Source organism: Trichosurus vulpecula, chromosome 7 (assembly GCF_011100635.1).
Source record: "Trichosurus vulpecula isolate mTriVul1 chromosome 7, mTriVul1.pri, whole genome shotgun sequence".
Taxonomy (NCBI): Eukaryota; Metazoa; Chordata; class Mammalia; order Diprotodontia; family Phalangeridae; genus Trichosurus; species Trichosurus vulpecula.
In genome coordinates, this window is record NC_050579.1 from 223281840 (window position 1) to 223299254 (window position 17415).

At 37.7% G+C, this 17415-nt stretch overlaps 1 pseudogene; it reads right to left on the reverse strand.

The window, feature by feature from the left end:
* Positions 1-3336: 3336 nt before the first annotated feature.
* Positions 3337-15441, reverse strand: LOC118857822 (annotated as a pseudogene).
* Between the last annotated feature and the right edge of the window lie 1974 nt (positions 15442-17415).

Genomic DNA, 17415 nt, shown 5'->3' on the forward strand with positions numbered 1-17415 from the left:
CTGTGGGAAAACAGACACACTGATGTAATGTTTATGGAGCTTTGAACTGATCTATCCATTCAGGAAAGCAATTTGGAACTCTACCCCCAAACTTATTAAATTGTGCATGCCATATGACTCAACAATACCACTACTAGGTCTATTTATACTCCCAAGAAAATCAAAGAAAGAGGAAAAGGTTCTATACATATAAAAAGGTTTATATCAGTTCTTTTTAGTGGCAAAGAACTAGTAACTAAGAGATGTCAATTGGGAAACTGCTCAAGAAGTTATTCTATGTGAATATAATGGAATACTATTGTTTTCTAAGAAACTAAGAAAGAATTAGTTTTAGAGAAACTGGGGAAAACTTTTATGACATGATGCAGAATGAAGTGAGAAAGACCAGGAAAACAATTTATATGATAATATCAACAATGTAAATATAAGCAAAAATGAAAGACTGAAGAACTCTGACCAATCCAAGTATCAACCATGATTCCACAGAACCAATGTTGAAGAATGCTATGCCTTCCTGACAGAGAGGGACAAACCGATTTGTAAACTGAGATAAATGTTTTTGTGTGTAACCTCTACAGGAATTTGTTTTTCTTGATTCTGCTTATTTGTTACAAGGATTTTGGTACTTTGGGTAAAATTTGGTTCTGAAAGGTAAAATAAATAAATGTTTGATAATTTAAAAATAACATTTAATATGTAAAAGAATGGGTCAAACATAGATTTTTCAGTCATTTTCCAGGCATGTTTCAGGGTCCATTTGTGACACCATTTGGTTTTTCTTGACAAAGACACTGGAGTGGTTTGCCATTTCTTTCTCTAGCTCATTTTACTGATGAGGAATGGAGGCAAACAGGGTTAAGTGACTTGCTCAGGGTCACATAAGTAGTAAGTGTCTGAGGCTGGATTTGAACTATGAAGATAAGTTTTTCTGACCCTAGGCCTGGCACTCTACCCACTGCACCATGTAGCTGCCTTCACAAACATAGATTACCTTGGTGGGAATGGGACCCCAGCATATTTGGCAAGATTTACAGTGTCAACAGAATTTTGATGCTGAATTTTATCCAGTTGACAACAGGGAAAACTGGAAAAGATAGATCAACATCTTATATGGCACAATAAATTTAAAATGAATATGCTGAACATATAATAAAGATCATACCATTAGAAGCAAAAGAGAAGTAGATCGAGTAGCTTACTAGAATTCAAGAATACCTTGAAGCACCAAGTAGACTTTTACATTTATCGAGACACTCAATTCTTCCAGTGTTAAACAATCATAGCTGGGAGGGGGCAGGGAGGGAGTCAAAGGAGGGATAGAAGCAGTTACAAAAGATATAATAAATGATTTCACTTTCATTAAGTTGAAGGATTTCTGCATTAACAAAATTCATGAAAGTAGGACAAGAAGGGGATTCCTCTGGGGGAAAAAATCTTATAAAAAAGTCCCTGATAAGGGTCTAATATTCAAGATATATAGACAACAGGAACAAACAAGATCAAAGGTCATCCCCCAAAAGGTAAATGATCAAAAGGAATCAACAATCAGTTTCTAGAAGAAAAAAAGCAAAGTCATTAGCAACCATATGAAATAATGCTCAACACCAAAAATACAAAGAATAATTCAAATCAAAATTCCCTAATTTTACCTCACAATTAGCTAAATGGAAAAGAAAAAAAATACTGGAATAGTAAATATTGGAAAGATTGTGAAAAAAAAAGATTGATGCCTTGTTGGTTAACTTGTGAATTTGTACAAGTATTCTGGAAAGCAAACCAGAATTGTGCAAAGAGAGTTTCTAAAATACCTATGCAATTTGACCCAGGGATTGCACTATTGGAGTATATGGCTAGGAAGTTGGTGATAAAGGAGAAATACACCATATGTACACTAAAATATTTCACCAGCACTTTCTGTATCACCAAAGAAATATAAACAAACTAGATACGAATTGCTTGTAGAATGGTTAAACAAATTGTCATATAGGAATGCAATAGAATATAACTATTCATAAAGAAATGATGAATATAAACTAGAGAAAACCATGGGAAGATTTAGATGAGCCGATACAAAGTAAAACCAGCTGAGCTGGAAAAATAATATAAAATGATTACCATATATAATAGAAAAAATAACAGCAACAAAAAACAAAATTGAATCTGGTAAAAATTATAATTACCACACTTAGGCACAAGAAAGATACATAAAGACATGTCCATTTGCTTTTTTGCAGAGTTTGGGGAACATGACTGTGTACCACTATATATAAAAGTCATCCTTTTTTCTGTATGTTATTTAATTTTGCTGAATTCTCTTTAAAAAATTTAAATCTTCTTAAAAAATTCTTCCTTTTAAGGGATCTGTCTCTTCAAGTAGATAAGGGAGAGATACAGTAGAAAATATAGGTGAGGTGAAAACAAAAGATGTGAACAGAAATTTATTTTTAAAATAACACATAACTATATCAAAGAAAGTGATGACAATTTGACAACTTATTAAAACTTTTGAAATGCAGTCAAAGCAGTTCTTAAGGGAAAATATGTATCATTAAACACTTTCTTAAACAAAAGAAAGAAGAGAAAAGTGAATTTAACTTGCAACTAAGAGCAAGCACTAAAAATCAATCAATAAACACACAAAATAAAAACAAAATTGAAATTCTGAGAATCGCAGAAGAGACATTGTTTTTCAAATAGAATAAAAATTGATAAAACTAGAGCATATTTTAAAAATTATACTTTATTTTAACATTCATTTTCCAAAAAGAAATTGAGTTCCCAATGCTCTGCCTTTCTCCAGCCCCTCCCTGCCCATTGAAAAGGCAAGCAATATGATATCAATTATACATGTGGAGTCATGCAAAGCACATTTCCATATTAGCCTATTTTTAGAAGTTAGATCTACTAGACCTATTTTTTTTGGAAAAGACACTCTTTTACGTAGAAGAAATCAAAGTTCACAACTACAAGAAAAATGCTCCAAATCATAAAAGTAAGAGAAATACAGATTAAAACATTTTTTTCCTTTAGGGGAAGTTTAACAGATTTCCAAAGACATCAGATGGGCTCAGTCCCCAAGGGCTGACTATGGTAGAAACAAACATTGTTAACACAGCACTTGGTTATTAGAGTGAGAAAGAGAAACACAACAGGCCTAAGGCAGAGGCCCAGCTGCTGCTCTGAGGGAGGGGGAAAGGCAGGGATGATCTGAATTCTCCCCATGAGGAGAAGACATTCTCAGCTATACCACACTGCCTTGACAGCCTCTACAAAGGCCTTCCTTTTGAAAGCATGAGAAAGGATCGAGCATGTTTGTTCTTGACCTGCCAACAGAAGCTAGGTGTGTCCCCCTGAGGTAGGATATCTGTAAAGAGATGCTCGGTGCTTCACGGAGAAGTGTTCTTTATTCCTCTGAACTTCTGGCTTGATTATATCACTCCTAGGTTTCCAGCCAGCACTAAGAACACCCCCAAATGAAATTCCTTCATCTGTCTTAAAGACCTCATAATCTTAGGCAATGGTATATTTGGGGTCAGACACCAATGAGATAATCATGGCTCTTAGACCACCTTGCTTCTTGAATATATTAACCCAGGCAAGGAAACAGAAGTGTGAGTCCAGTGAAACACCAATCACTTGGCAGTTGAGTTTCTTAAACTCTTCTGTTCAATCACTTAATACAGTAATATCCATGGGACACATGGAGGTGATGACCAAGGGATAAAAGAAGAACACATTGCATTTCCCTTTGAAGTCAGAAAGGGTGATGTCTTTGAACTGCCAACCTGACATAAGAGTTGTAGCTCAGAAACTGGGGCTAGGTATCCAATCCTGGCATTTCCTGCCAAGATGTTGACCGCAACAGCTGAACTCCAAAGATGCTGCTCAGAAGAAACATGGTGAGGAGCAGTTGGAGAACCAAATTAAAACAATTTTGATGTTCCACCACATGGTAATCAGATTGGCTAAGGTGACAAAAGACAAAAATGGCAGATGTTAGAAGTATTATGAGAGGACAGTTTATTCTGAAAAGAAAATGGAACCATACCTTGACAGCTACTAAAATATACATATCCTGGAACCAGCAATACACCTATTAGTCACATATATCAAAGAGGTAAAAAAAATGAGAGTAGGCATCCACATGGTGTCTGCAAGATTGCTGAACAAATTATGGTGTACAAAGGTAATGATCTTAAGTAATGATGAAAGGGATGGATTCAGAGAAATCTTGGAAGGCTTGCATGAACTGATGTGGACTAGGATGAACAGAACTAGGAGAACAACTTGTAGGATGTCTACAGTAGTGTAAAAGAAAACAACTTTGAGCTATTTCAGAACTCTGATCAACACAGTAACCAACCATAACTTCAGAAAACTGGTGATGCATTCATCTTACCTTTTACCCAAGATATGATGGATTAGAAGTGCATAATGAGACATCGATTTTCTGACGCAGCTGATATATTGATGTATTTTGCTTGACTATCCTTGTTTGTTATAATGGAAGGAGAGAGAGAGTGGGAAGGAGAGAAGGAGAGAGAGAGAGAAAGAGAGAGAGAGAGAGAGAGAGAGAGACAGAGAGAGAGAGAGAGAGAAGAGAAGAAAAACCTATGAAGAAAATATAAAAATACATAAAAAATCATTAAAGGAAATTGAGAAGATGATACAAACAAGGTAATTGTACTATTTTAACAAATTTAACACACACTCCTATAGATAAACTGTAGTGGTTCATAATATTTTTAAAAAATTATTGAAATGCTGTTTTATTAATAATTGTTAAGTTCATAACAAAAAAGGAAAATATTTTTAAAAGATGGCTACAATACTGGATAACAGGTGGACCTGAGACAGGATGCCAATGAGGAGAAGGCCTAGAAGAAAGCAACATGATAACATCAAGAGAAAGCATGGGCAGCTCATCATTGATTTGCATTGCCCTTGTATGCAGGTATCCTGTTCACACACGGCTTTCATATATATGCATGTCCCAGATGTGATCTTTGCGTATGATCCGGGTCTACCTCCTGAGGCCAAGTGTATTTATAAGAGAGCTCCAAGTTTATGTGAAGAAATTCCTATTATTATCTTTATTGTTGTGATATTTCCAAATGTCTTTGTTTTGAACTAGGCATATTCTCTAAATGACTAGCAACAGTAAAGTAAAAAAAAGTTAACCTGTTGTTGGGTTACAGTATAGAAAAGGTTCTGATCCATAAAATACTTAGAAACTGAGTTAGCTAACTGGGTCGCATGGTTGAAGGAGGCACTGCATAATCTTGAGAAAATAATCCCTTTAGGTCTCATTTTCTTCATCTAGTTCCCTTCCATCTCTAGATCAAAAAAAATTCTTCTAAAGTCTTATTATAATTTTTTGGTATTGCCTTGCTTTGGACTGGGGAAATGAATCTCTTGAATTTTCGGGACTAGTATCTTGAAGGTAAAATATGAAAATTTAAGTCCTGGGCAAAAAAGTACCACAATTAAAAAAAAAGCAACAACCCACACACCATAAGTACTAAGTACTATACAAGAGTGCTCTAAAGTTTCCCCCAGACCCACTGAATATTGCACATCTCCTATTTTCAAAGCATAGTTGTATTGTTTTCCCCCTTTTTGTGAATATTCTAAGGAGATAAAGTAAGCCCTGTCTAACCAAACAAATAGCAACTAACCCAAATTGGTTCATCAAAAGAATGAGCCAAGACCTCACTCTGTCACCAGATGAAAGCATGATGTTATTTGTAAGGCGGCAGTCTCTTCCGTAACCAAGGGCAGAATTTAGGTCTTTGTGGCTCTATTTGTGTACAGCCCAGAACAAAAACAAAAACTTTAAATGAATGTATGAAATAAATCAGATATTTTTTGTTACATATGTGTTTTATAGTCTCTATAAAGGCTCTGAGGTAGATTCTAAGCTGTGGTCTTTCAATAGCCTCCCAATTGTCCAAATCAATCTCTCCAGTTTTTTGATATGTGAATACATTCTTAAGACAGTCCCTGAAGTAGAGTGGTAATTGAAATTTCTGAGTATTTATCACTTACTTGTCTTTGCAAGGAATACCAGGATTTCACAGTCCCACAGATGCTGAGGGGATGCTGATTCTTGGGACAGTGTAGGCTTGTGATTTGATTAGTGTTCACTTGGACATGGTATAACCTCCTTTGACATTTATGGGAGCCTGACATCAATGTGAGTACTAGATGGTATATGATAGCATAGTGCTAGATTTCTGAAGATTATAAGGTAATTGCTATACGGTTATTTGAAGAGTAATTGTAATTATGATATTATAGAAGCCCAATATTAAACTAAAGATGAATTTCATATATGTTAGAAGGTGATCTTGGAAGAAAACACCTCTTTGATTTAAATGGCTATTCTTGAAAATTGAGCTTTGATATTTGGTGATATCAATGCAAAGGAGAAAACAAATAAAGATAGTGAGAAATATATTAGAAGGGAGGAATATGGAATAAATATAAAGACTTGTAGATTATGCGGAAACTCCACATCTACACATCATTAACCCTTTATTCATGTAAGAGACCTAGCAGAGTACAATAGAAGAACGATTCTTTATGGATGGCGAGAGCCTCCAAATATTCCTGTTTGTGGATGATGTTGGGCTTGTTCTCCCAAGCCCAAGAATACTACAGGGCCTTCTGAATGCCTTTTATAGTCACTGTAAATAATTCAACCATCCACTGAGGAAAACAAAATGAAGAATCCTTATTATCCAGATTTTAATATGCATTTTGATGGACAACCTAGAGAGCTCATACATGGGTATTTGTGTGTGTATGTGTATGTATGTATGCTTATATTCAACATATAGTGCAAATGGCACTAGAATTATCCAAATAGAAGACAATGGGCTAGATTTCTCTCAAGAAATTACAAAGCTAGTGGATAGAGCACTGACCCTGGGGTCAGGAGGACCTGAGTTCAAATATTGCTACAAACATTTGACACTTACTAGCTGTGTGACCCTGGGCAAGTCACTTAACCCTGATTGCCTCAACCCCCCCACCCCAAAATAAATCAATTACAAAGCTCCTTCAATGACCACAAATTGTTCCTAAAAAATCTGCTTAATACTCATATTCTGCCAAAGATTTTGTAAGGCTATAAGTAATGGAAGAGTATGGTCTCCAAAGAATTAAAACTGACTTTCACTTAGAGGACAATGGAGAAGTGAATTGCAGGCCGCAACATATAGCAAAGAGATCTGAATGAGCATCTGAGGAAAATGTCATCATAGAAACATACAATCAAAAAAAGGAGATGAGCTGATCAAATTATGTGCTCCCCTTATGCCCTTTTGATAACAGTAGGAAACAGGGAAGTCTTTCATAGAGATTATTTTCATTCAACTATGAACAATTAATAGGAGGACACTTGGAAGAATAGTAGAGAACGGACACGTATAGATCTACCTTGATGAGATCACAAATCTAGTCAAACATATTTGTAGTGGATGTGAATTAGATTTAACCCCAAGATCAGGCTGTAAGATGAGTTTCACTTATTTATTCCTTAGCACTGCCCTCTTCTGGGAGAGCATGACTTGACAGAAGTAGACAGAATGGTGTCTTGGACTGATCTTTTCTTTCCCTTCACAATTTCTTTTTTTGCCCTTTAAGTGAAGATTTTTTTTCTTTATCTATTACAGTTTAAAATATCTAGTAATAAAAGGTAATTAAGGCTAAATCTTTACTATGGGATCAGTTGAATCAATTTAATGATAAACCCTCGTGAGATAGATGGAAATATTAGACACCAAAATCAAGTTTCTTAACTGTCTCCCAAGCCTTTTATTAAGTGCCAAGTAAAAGCATTTCTGGATTCTTTCAGTTCAGGGTAGTTGCACCTATATATTAACGCTCTGAGATTTCTTTTTTGCTTTATGTAGACTATGGATCTCCTAAATTGGTCTGCCATAGCTGCTGTGGCATATTTTCTGATCAGACGTCCACTTTCTTGCTGGGCCCTCTATTTCAAGCCATTTCAGTTTGGTAGGGCAGACAGAGTTTAAACTTTACTTACATAACCTTCAAGGAGTACTGCTTCCTTTAAGGCCCCTCCTCATTTACCCCCCAATGTTGATTCCCCCTCCATAATAATTTGCGATTCATTTTGTATACATCCTGTAATAAAAGTTAGCATTTATTTAGCACTTTAAAATTTATTCAGCGCTTTTATTTATGTTATACAGTCCTATTTTATAGATGGGGAAACTGAGGCTGATTGAGCTTACCTGACTTTCCCAGAGTCACACAGCTAGTAAAAGTCACAGACAGGATTTTCATTTAAGTTTTTCCTAAATTCCTAAATCGAGTGCAATACTCTAGCTATTACACCAACTAGCTGCCTATTTTACTTATTTGTGGTTGTGTTATATTCCAACAAAACTCCTCCTGTTCTGCCCACCCATGCACTTTGCTTGATTCACTTCATCAAGGATGGCACACACACACAATGGTGGCAAGGACTGTACTACATTTTGTCTTTATATCCTTAGGACCTATCACAATGCTTGATTTATGATGGGTGCTCAATACATGCTTGTTGGTTGATTGAGTGAAGAACAGAGTCACCTACACACTCTCATGAAAAATCAAATAAGGATTTGTTAAGAATTTTGGTTTTTATTGAGAGAAAAGATGGAAACACTTGTCTGTATCTTTCTATCTTGTTATAATGTCAGTTGGCCCTTTCATTGCCTTTCATATTTGTCCCTGAAGATCGGAACCACAGGAGTACCAGAGGTAACTGGTTTTCAGCAAGTGGGTATTTCCTTACTAAATTAGAGGGACTAACTGAAGAGAATATTTTCTATTCAAAACAGTGTGTTAATGGATCTTTATAGATCTCAATAACACTTTGTGATTTGCCTTGCAGAATCTGAGAGCAGACAGACCATACAATGAATTCCAGGTTGGTGGTGTCTTTTAGGACTCCTTCTGCCATTATGCACCCCTGGGTCTTTTATCAAGGACTTCTTGGGTGGTTACCTACAACCAGGTTAGGTGTGATATCTCACTCCTTCCTCCCCTAGTGATATTTACTGTTTGTTTTGGTCTTGTGAAATGTTTAGGGAATATACTTGGGGAACAATCTACAAATACAGAAATGAATGTCAGGACCAGACAAGTTATATGAGTGATGATATTGCCTCAAAGTCAACATGTAAAGGGTTGATGAGGAAATTCTGGATCCAATTTGCAACAGCGAGCATTTTTCAGAGGACAGAAACAAGAAAGGAAACACTGGGGCAGACAAACAGTTTATCCAGTCATGGCAGTTTCTCAAAGGGATGATTTGTGGGAGAATGATGTAGTGGCCATGAGGGTTAGTGGTTTAAGACACAAATCAACAAGAGAACAATTAGAATATCTCTTCTGCTACTAACCCTAAATGCTATTTCTAAATCTCAAGTACTCTTCCACCTTGATCTCCATTCATTTCTCACTTTGGAAGAAGAGAAGGGGAAAGGTCTCGTGGCAGTTCAAAGGTCTGTGTCTTCCAATGCACCAGGTACTTGATAAGCACTGGGGACACAGATACAAATGCAAGACAGGCCTTCAAGAGGCTTACATTGTAAAAGGGGAAGAAAACACGTAAAGAGAAGTGGTAGCCAGGAAGGGATATTTTAGTTTGGAAAGTTAGAGGGAAAGTGAATAGACCCATTGGAGAGTATATTTCCAAGTATCTTTTCTAGGAGCTTTGGTAGGATTAATCTGATGACTGTTCACTGAGGAAAAGAAAAGTGTATGTGTAGGGGGGTGTCCCCGTTGTCACAAATTGGCAGAGTGGACAGTCAAAAGCTTGGTGAGACAAGCATCTAGCTACAATGTAGATGTCCAAGACAAGTTTAGGCCTGGAAGGGAAATTAGAAATCATCTTGTCTAACAAGAAACTTAGGTCCAGAGAGGCAACATGACTGACTCACAGTCATGTGTATATATCAGAGTCTAGGATGAATATCATTGGCTCAAATAATTCACCCCCTGATAGCCAACTTTCTGGCTTTTTCATACTCAGGCTGATACTTATGAAAGAAATATGTCCACCTTTGGGGCCATTCTTAATTCCTTTCTATCCTGGGAGCACTTGCCAGTGTTTACGCTCTGCAGATATTATTTTCAAGAACCTACAACCATTTCCACACCTTATAAGAAACGTGAATAAGACTTTAGTGAAGGAAAAGAAAGATGTGAAAAAGGGAAAAGAGAGAAGAGGAGGTGGGAGGAGCTTTCCTAAGCAATTTGTACTACTGGGAAGTGGAGGGATGAAAGTAGAAATGCCAAATGGACATAGCTATGGCATTCTCCTCCCCTCTCCCTTTGTATCACGTTCAACACTGCTCACTATAATTTACACACACATACACACACACATGCACACATACATACACACATATACATATAATATATGTATGTATATAAATGATTATCCCTAACTTCCCTTTAATAATCCATTATGATTCTTCATTTATGAATTTATTGAAACCTTTCTTAACTTTATTTATGTTCTTGGAGGGAGCAAAGAAAATACAAAGAGCTTCCTACAGTTTCATGCCTGGTTGCTTTGAGGAATTTGATTTGAAATCCCTGTATCACAGGTTAAGAGTTAAAACGGACTTTAGTAGTCTCCTGTTTCTTTTGTACTCTATTTCTGTAGCTAAGAAAAGGGACCTAGTGGGGCAGCTAGGTGGCACAATGAGTCTGGCCAAGGAGTCAGGAGGACCTGAGTTCAAATCCAGCCTCAGATGCTTGACACACTTACTAGCTGTGTGACCTTGGGCAAGTCACTTAACCTCAATTGCCCTGCCTTCCCCCCCCCCTCCCAAAAAAACCCACACACAACAAAGAAAAGGGACCTAGAGAGATTGTCCAAGGTCAAAAAAGTAGTAAGTACCTAAGTTGAAATTTGAACCTAGGGAAGATAGGACTCTTTGGAAAAGACCCTGATGTTGGGAAAGATTGAAGGCAAAACAAAAGGGGGTGGCAGAGGATAAGATGGATAGTTAATGTCATAAAAACAATGAACATGAATTTGGACAGACTTTAAGAGATGGTGGAAGGAGCAGCTAGGTGGTGCAGTGAGTGGAGCACTGACCGTGGAGTTAGGAGGACCTGAGTTTTAAATCCAGCCTCAGATACTTGACACACATACTAGCTGTGTAACCTTGGGCAGGTCACTTAACCCCAATTACCCTGCCTTCCTCCCTCCAAAACAATTAATAGATAGTGGAAGACAGAAAGGCCTGATGTGCTATGGTTTCTGGGGTCATAAAGAGTCAAACATGACTGAACAACTGAACAATAACAACAGCCCTTGACTTCAAATTTGCTACTTTTCCCACTGATTCACATTACCTTCCCACATTATGAGTTAGAGGGATGATCTTAATACCAGATGATCTTAATACCAAATTACTTATATTTCAATGGGATGTCCCAGAAATCAGAGGAACCTGCAGCCACACCATTCCTGGATCTTAATTCAAGGAAGAGTTAGAGAAATTCATTTGACTTGAGAAAGTAGAAACCTTTAACAGCATGATTCCTGTACAAGCACCTACTCTGCACAGAGCACTATGCTAGATACTAGAGAATATAAAGGATTCTGATAAAGCATAGCTGTTGCCCTTCTGGAACTTAAAGATCTGGTAGGTAGGGGGATGAAACCAGCATAGACAATGCATAATATTTAATTGGTAAATGAATGGGAGAGTACAGCTCCCAGTACTATGTGAAATCTGAAGGAAAAGGTTGTTCCCACCTTAGGAGATCAGGAAGGGCTTTTTGGAGGAGGTGGTATTTAGGCTGATTTTTTGAAGGATGAAATGGCATTAACCAGGCAAATAGAGTCTGACGCAGGCAGAGAGCCTGCTGTGATCGGGTCTTGAACATCTTGATACCCGCCTGCAGCATAGGGATTGTGCACTATTTCAACGTCCATCCAACCACAGAAGAAATATTCATGCCAACTCCACATCTTGGGGCAGAAGTTAGAGAAGTTTTTATACAGATAAAGGACAAAGAAGCAAAATGCCTGATTCTATGATTTGAAAGATACTTGGAAAGTCCCTGTGACCTTAGATATTCCTATATGCTAGACTATGTAACTGCCCAAAATTCTGCCTTTTGAGGTTTATTCCTTTGGCTTGTTAAGGAATTGCCTTTCATTAAAATACAAATATCCCTGGGGGATAATACTTTTAGCTACCAGCTATCAATACTTTAGTGTAATACTTTAGGATTGGGATTATGTGCATACTGAAATTATGATGCTAGAAAAGAGAGGAAGGAAGATAAAGGATAGAAGACCAGGCCATCTTCCTCCTGCTCACTTTTCAACCCTTGTGACATTATCACTTTATTGAGGTTTAGGGGTGCTGGGACCCAGAAATAGTGATGTATGAGTCCTGCCTCAAATGAATTCATTTCAAGCCTTCTTTCAACCAAAGACAAGGTTTACTAGAACACCAGTCAGGGTGGCTGTGATTTTAAAAATCCACCATACTGGCCAGACTCTTAAGGAATCTAACCATTTGTGATGCTGGAATTGACAAGTGAGCCAGATTAAATATGAGCACCTTAATGGAAGCAAGATGGATCTTACATAAAGATTGTGGGAGGGATCTAGAAGTGGTCAAGTAGTCTGGGGTGATTTGGAGAAGGGGTCTAGGGAAGATTTGTATGGGAGTGACCAGTAGGTTGGGATGACTGGGAGGTAATAGAGAAATGCCCGGTACCCTAGGCAAATGCCGGGGACCTGGACTATGTGGCCAAGAGAGAATGGGGCCTAGATAGAATTAAGGATGGGAAATAGCTGGGGGTGATCCTGAGGTAACAGACAAGGTAGGGCATTGGGTGTAGGCCACAATGAAAAGCCGGTTGAGAGGATTACTGGGATTGGTCAATGCCTCTGGGGAACACCAGGGACTTGACCAAGTAGGAAAATTGAAGGAGAGTTCAGGGGAAGTTGGGCGGGGTGGAGGGGAAAGAGTTTCCAAGGCCTGTACCCTATAACTTGACAAAAATTATTCCATTCAAAATTTCTAAGGCCCTCTTAATTGCTAAATTCAATAGTCTTTCCTCATTTTTCTTATTCCCACTCTTCAGCTTTTTACCCTACTAGCATCTCTTTTTTCCTCCCTCAACTTTCATAATAGTATTCTCTCCTGGTTCTCCTAATCTACTTGACCTATCTTTTCTTTAAATACTACTTTATTTTTTCCCCAATTACATGTCAAGAAAGTTTTTAGAATTCATTTTTATAAGACTTCGAGTTCCAAATTTTTCTCCCTCCCCTCTTCTGAAAATGGTAGGCAGTTTGATATACTTTATATATGTGCCATTTTATAAAAATATTTCCATATTAGACACAGTTGTGAAAGAAGAAACAGATCAAAAGGAAAAAAATATATTAGAAAGTATAAAGTAAATGAAAAAATATGCTTCAATCTACATTGAGTCCATCTGTTCTTTATCTGGATATGGATAGCATTTTCCTTCCTGAGTCCTTTGTACTTGTGTTGGATCATTGTGTTGAGCCATTCATAGTTGATCATCACACAATGTTGTTGATACTGTGTACAATATTTTCCTGGTTCTGCACATTTCACTTTGCATCAGTTCATCTTAATCTTTCCAGGTATTTTCTGAAATCTGCCTGTTCGTCATTTCTTATTGCACAATAGTATTCCATTACATTCATATACAATAGCTTGCTGTTCAGCCACTCCTCAATTTCTAATATTTTGCCAAAACAAAAAGGGCTGCTATAAATGTTTTTGCACATGTAGGTCCTGTGCCCTTTTTTATGATCTCTTTGGCATACAGACCTAGTAATGGTATTGCTAAATCAAAGAGTATGCACAGTTTTATAGTCCTTTGAGCATAGTTCAAAATTGCTCTCCAGAATGGCTAGATCAGTCCACAATTCCACCAACAGTACACGTGTCCCAATTTTCCCACATCCTCTCTAACATTTATGATTTTCCTTTTTTTTCTGTCATCAAATTTCACAGGTGTGAGGTAGTATCTCAGAGTTGTTTTAATTTGCATTTCTCTTATCAACAGTGATTTAGAGCACTTCTTCTTATGCTTGTAGATAACTTTGATTTCTTCATCTGAAAACTGCCTCGTCATATCCTTTGACCATTTATCAATAGAGGAATGGTTTATATTCTTGTAAATTTGGCTCAGTTCTCTATCTATTTGAGAAATGAGGTCTTTATCAGATATATATATATATAGATTGTTTCCCAGCTTTCTACTTTTCTTCTAATCTTGGTTGCATTGGTTTTGTTTGTACAAATGATTTTTAATTTAGTACAATTAAAATTATCTATTTTACATTTTATAATGCTATTTCTTGCTCTTCTAATTTGCTTATGGTGTCACTCTTTACGTCTAAATCATGCCAAAGGCCTATCATATCTAACATCTCTAATATTCTATTTACCTCCTTAGTATCTTCTTTAATTTTGCTTTTATTTATCAAGTTCTGAGAGACTACAGTTGGGGCTCCCACTAGTATAATTTTGTTATCTATTTCTTCCTGTAACTCACTTAATTTCTTCTTTATCTGAACGATATACCACTGGGTTTAGCTAACAATTTGAGTGAGGCAATGCCCATTCAGTAAATAGGCTTCTATAAGAAGTGAGTCAGGGGATGGACCCTTTAATTAAAAAAAAAAAAGAAAGGAAGTCAAAATGGGTGGGGGGACACCCTCAGGATTGCTGGTCAAAAGGGAAGCAATTACTATTTACATTCACTTTGGGCCAGGAGGGTCCAAAACATAAGCATTAAGTGGTACTTGGGCAGGGACCTGTGGTTGTCCAATCCATGAGATCCAGAGTGAGTTGGGTTTAAGGCTTGGTCTTTTCTCCTCTCCTTTCTTCTCCTGTTCTCTCCCCTTACCTGAGTGTGTTCTGCCCAAAGGAAGGTAAATTTTGATGGCAGAAAGCTACTTAGTTAAATTTGTGTTTACTGGCTAGATTTCTTTCTCAAAAACTCAAAAAAATTTATTTTAATAAATTAGAAAGCTTAAACCCAACTCACTCTGGATCTCAAGGATTGGACAACAGTAGGTATCTGCCCAAGCAGATGGTTATTTGGTTAATTTTTGGGCCCTCTCAGCTCAGAGTGAATGTTATGTCACCATAATAACTTTCTATGGTCAGAATATTTTCTTTGTTATTTTTTGCTCATCTCTTTTTTTTAATAGCCTTTTCCCTTTCTTTTTAATTTGAGCTCTGCACCCAAGGTGGAAGGGACACTTCCTTAGGCTTTTTGTGCCAGTGGCTATAGGCCCTGGCTGTTTACCTGGGCTTTCCCTGACGTCCCTGAGGGACTCTTGTGTCTGGTGCTATGCAGGGGGGTGGAGCGTGGGTTGCTTGCACTGCTGGAGGCCATAGGATTTAGCAGCTTACCTGGTGCTGAGCTGGGGTCCTAGTGGTAGTGCCTGGCATGTGCTGAGGCCTGGTGGGGTGGTCCAGTAGTGTTTCTGCCTTTCCCCAGGGCTACACCAAATCATGTGGAGGTCTGGCCACTGGAGGATGCCTATTTCTTGGGGCTGGAATCTGCCAGTTCCCCTGCTAAGGCATATGGGAAGTCCTGGTATTGGTGTTTGCCTGCTCTACCACACTGGGGCTCAGAATCTCCTGCTGGTTTGCTGAAGTGGAGCTTGCTGCTGACTTTCTGGGATACTTCCTGTCCTGGAATGTGCTCCTTTTTTCCCCAAGTGAGAGGGAACTTTCTTGCTGATCTTCCAAGTTTCTTGGGCTCAAAGATTGTTTTTCCCTATCTTTTTGCTGGTTCTGCTCTTCCAGGATTTGTTTTGGGATACTACTTTATGATTGTTTAGAGGTGACTATGGGAGAGTTACAGTGATTTACTGCTTCCATTTTGGCTTCCAGAAGACCAAATCATTATCTTTTTAAAAAAAATTTATTGAGCACCATTGTGTGCCAGGTACTATACTTGGTTTAGATATAGAAAGACAAAAATAAAAGTCTTTGCCATTAAACTGTTCATATTTTATCAGCACCAACTCTAGGTCAAAACCCTGATCACTCCATGTCAGTTCTAGTCATGCTTTATCATGGGTATTTTTGTAATTTCAGAAAATTCAAGATTGAAATTTTATTCATTGCATATTTTGTGTTTGCCTGATTTCTAGTCTTCTCCTCTCTAAGTTTTCACTAGTTCTTTATATATGTCCTACCTACTAACTGTGGGTATTTTCCAGGATCTATCCTGGTCCTCCTTTCTATTTCTACACCCTCTCTTTGGCTGAACTCATGGTTTCATGTATCATCTCTGTGATTCTGAAAAAAAGTCATAATTAGGAATTTTTGTATCTGGACAAGGGACCTCAAGCTGTTTTCTGGACAAGTGGCAGTCAAAGTACTTTAACTTGGAGGGAGGGAAGATACCAGTGTGTGTGTGTGTGTGTGTGTGTGTGTGTGTGTGTGTGTGTATTTGTGGGGCAGGAAATAGAGACCCCACAAAATCACAAGGCCACTGCTTGGGAGAATGCCCACATGCCACCTGCCTACTCAGAGTAAGAGAACAGTTAGTTGCCTTCCTATTTAAATAGACTTTATCAAGTTATCAGGAATAATTAATTATTTCATCACATCTGGCATCTGATGTGGAGTAGAGGCGGTATGGGAAGTGAAGTTGTAACCTTTATGACAGGGATTTTTTAAAAATAAAATTAAAGGGGCAGCTAGGTGGCGCAGTGAGTAGAGCACTGGCCCTGGAGTCAGGAGGACCTGAGTTCAAATCCGGCCTCAGACACTTGACACATGTACTAGTTGTGTGACCTTGGGCAAGTCACTTAATCCCAATTGCCCTGCCAAAAAGCAAAAAAAATAAAATAAAATAAAATAAAATTAAAGATAACTTGGAGCCAATTCCTTTCCTCCACCCCCAATCTGGGGTCCAATTGCTACTTCTTATGTTTATTACCTATGCAAGTCATTAAATTTCCCTGGATCATAGTTTCCTCATCTATAAAATATGGGCATTGGAATAGATAGCCTCTGAGGCTCCTTCCAATTCTTGTTCCATGATTCTAAGATCCTTTATTTCTTTTTCATTTGTTGTGAATTCTTCCTTTTCATTTTTCATTTTGGTTATTTGATTTACCTTTTTAATATATTAGTTAATGTTTAGCTTACTTTTTAGTTTTGTTTATCAACTCAATAGTTTTCAGTTTATTTTCAGTTTGTTTCTCTCTTACTGACCTTTTTTCTTCAAATTTCTGCATAGAACCTGGGTTATTCTGCTCTAGAGTCCCCTATAGTGACAAGTTTATGGCTCTGCCTCAAGACCTCCACACTCTCCAAAGCTGAGCCTTCACCCCATGGAAGTCATTTAGGG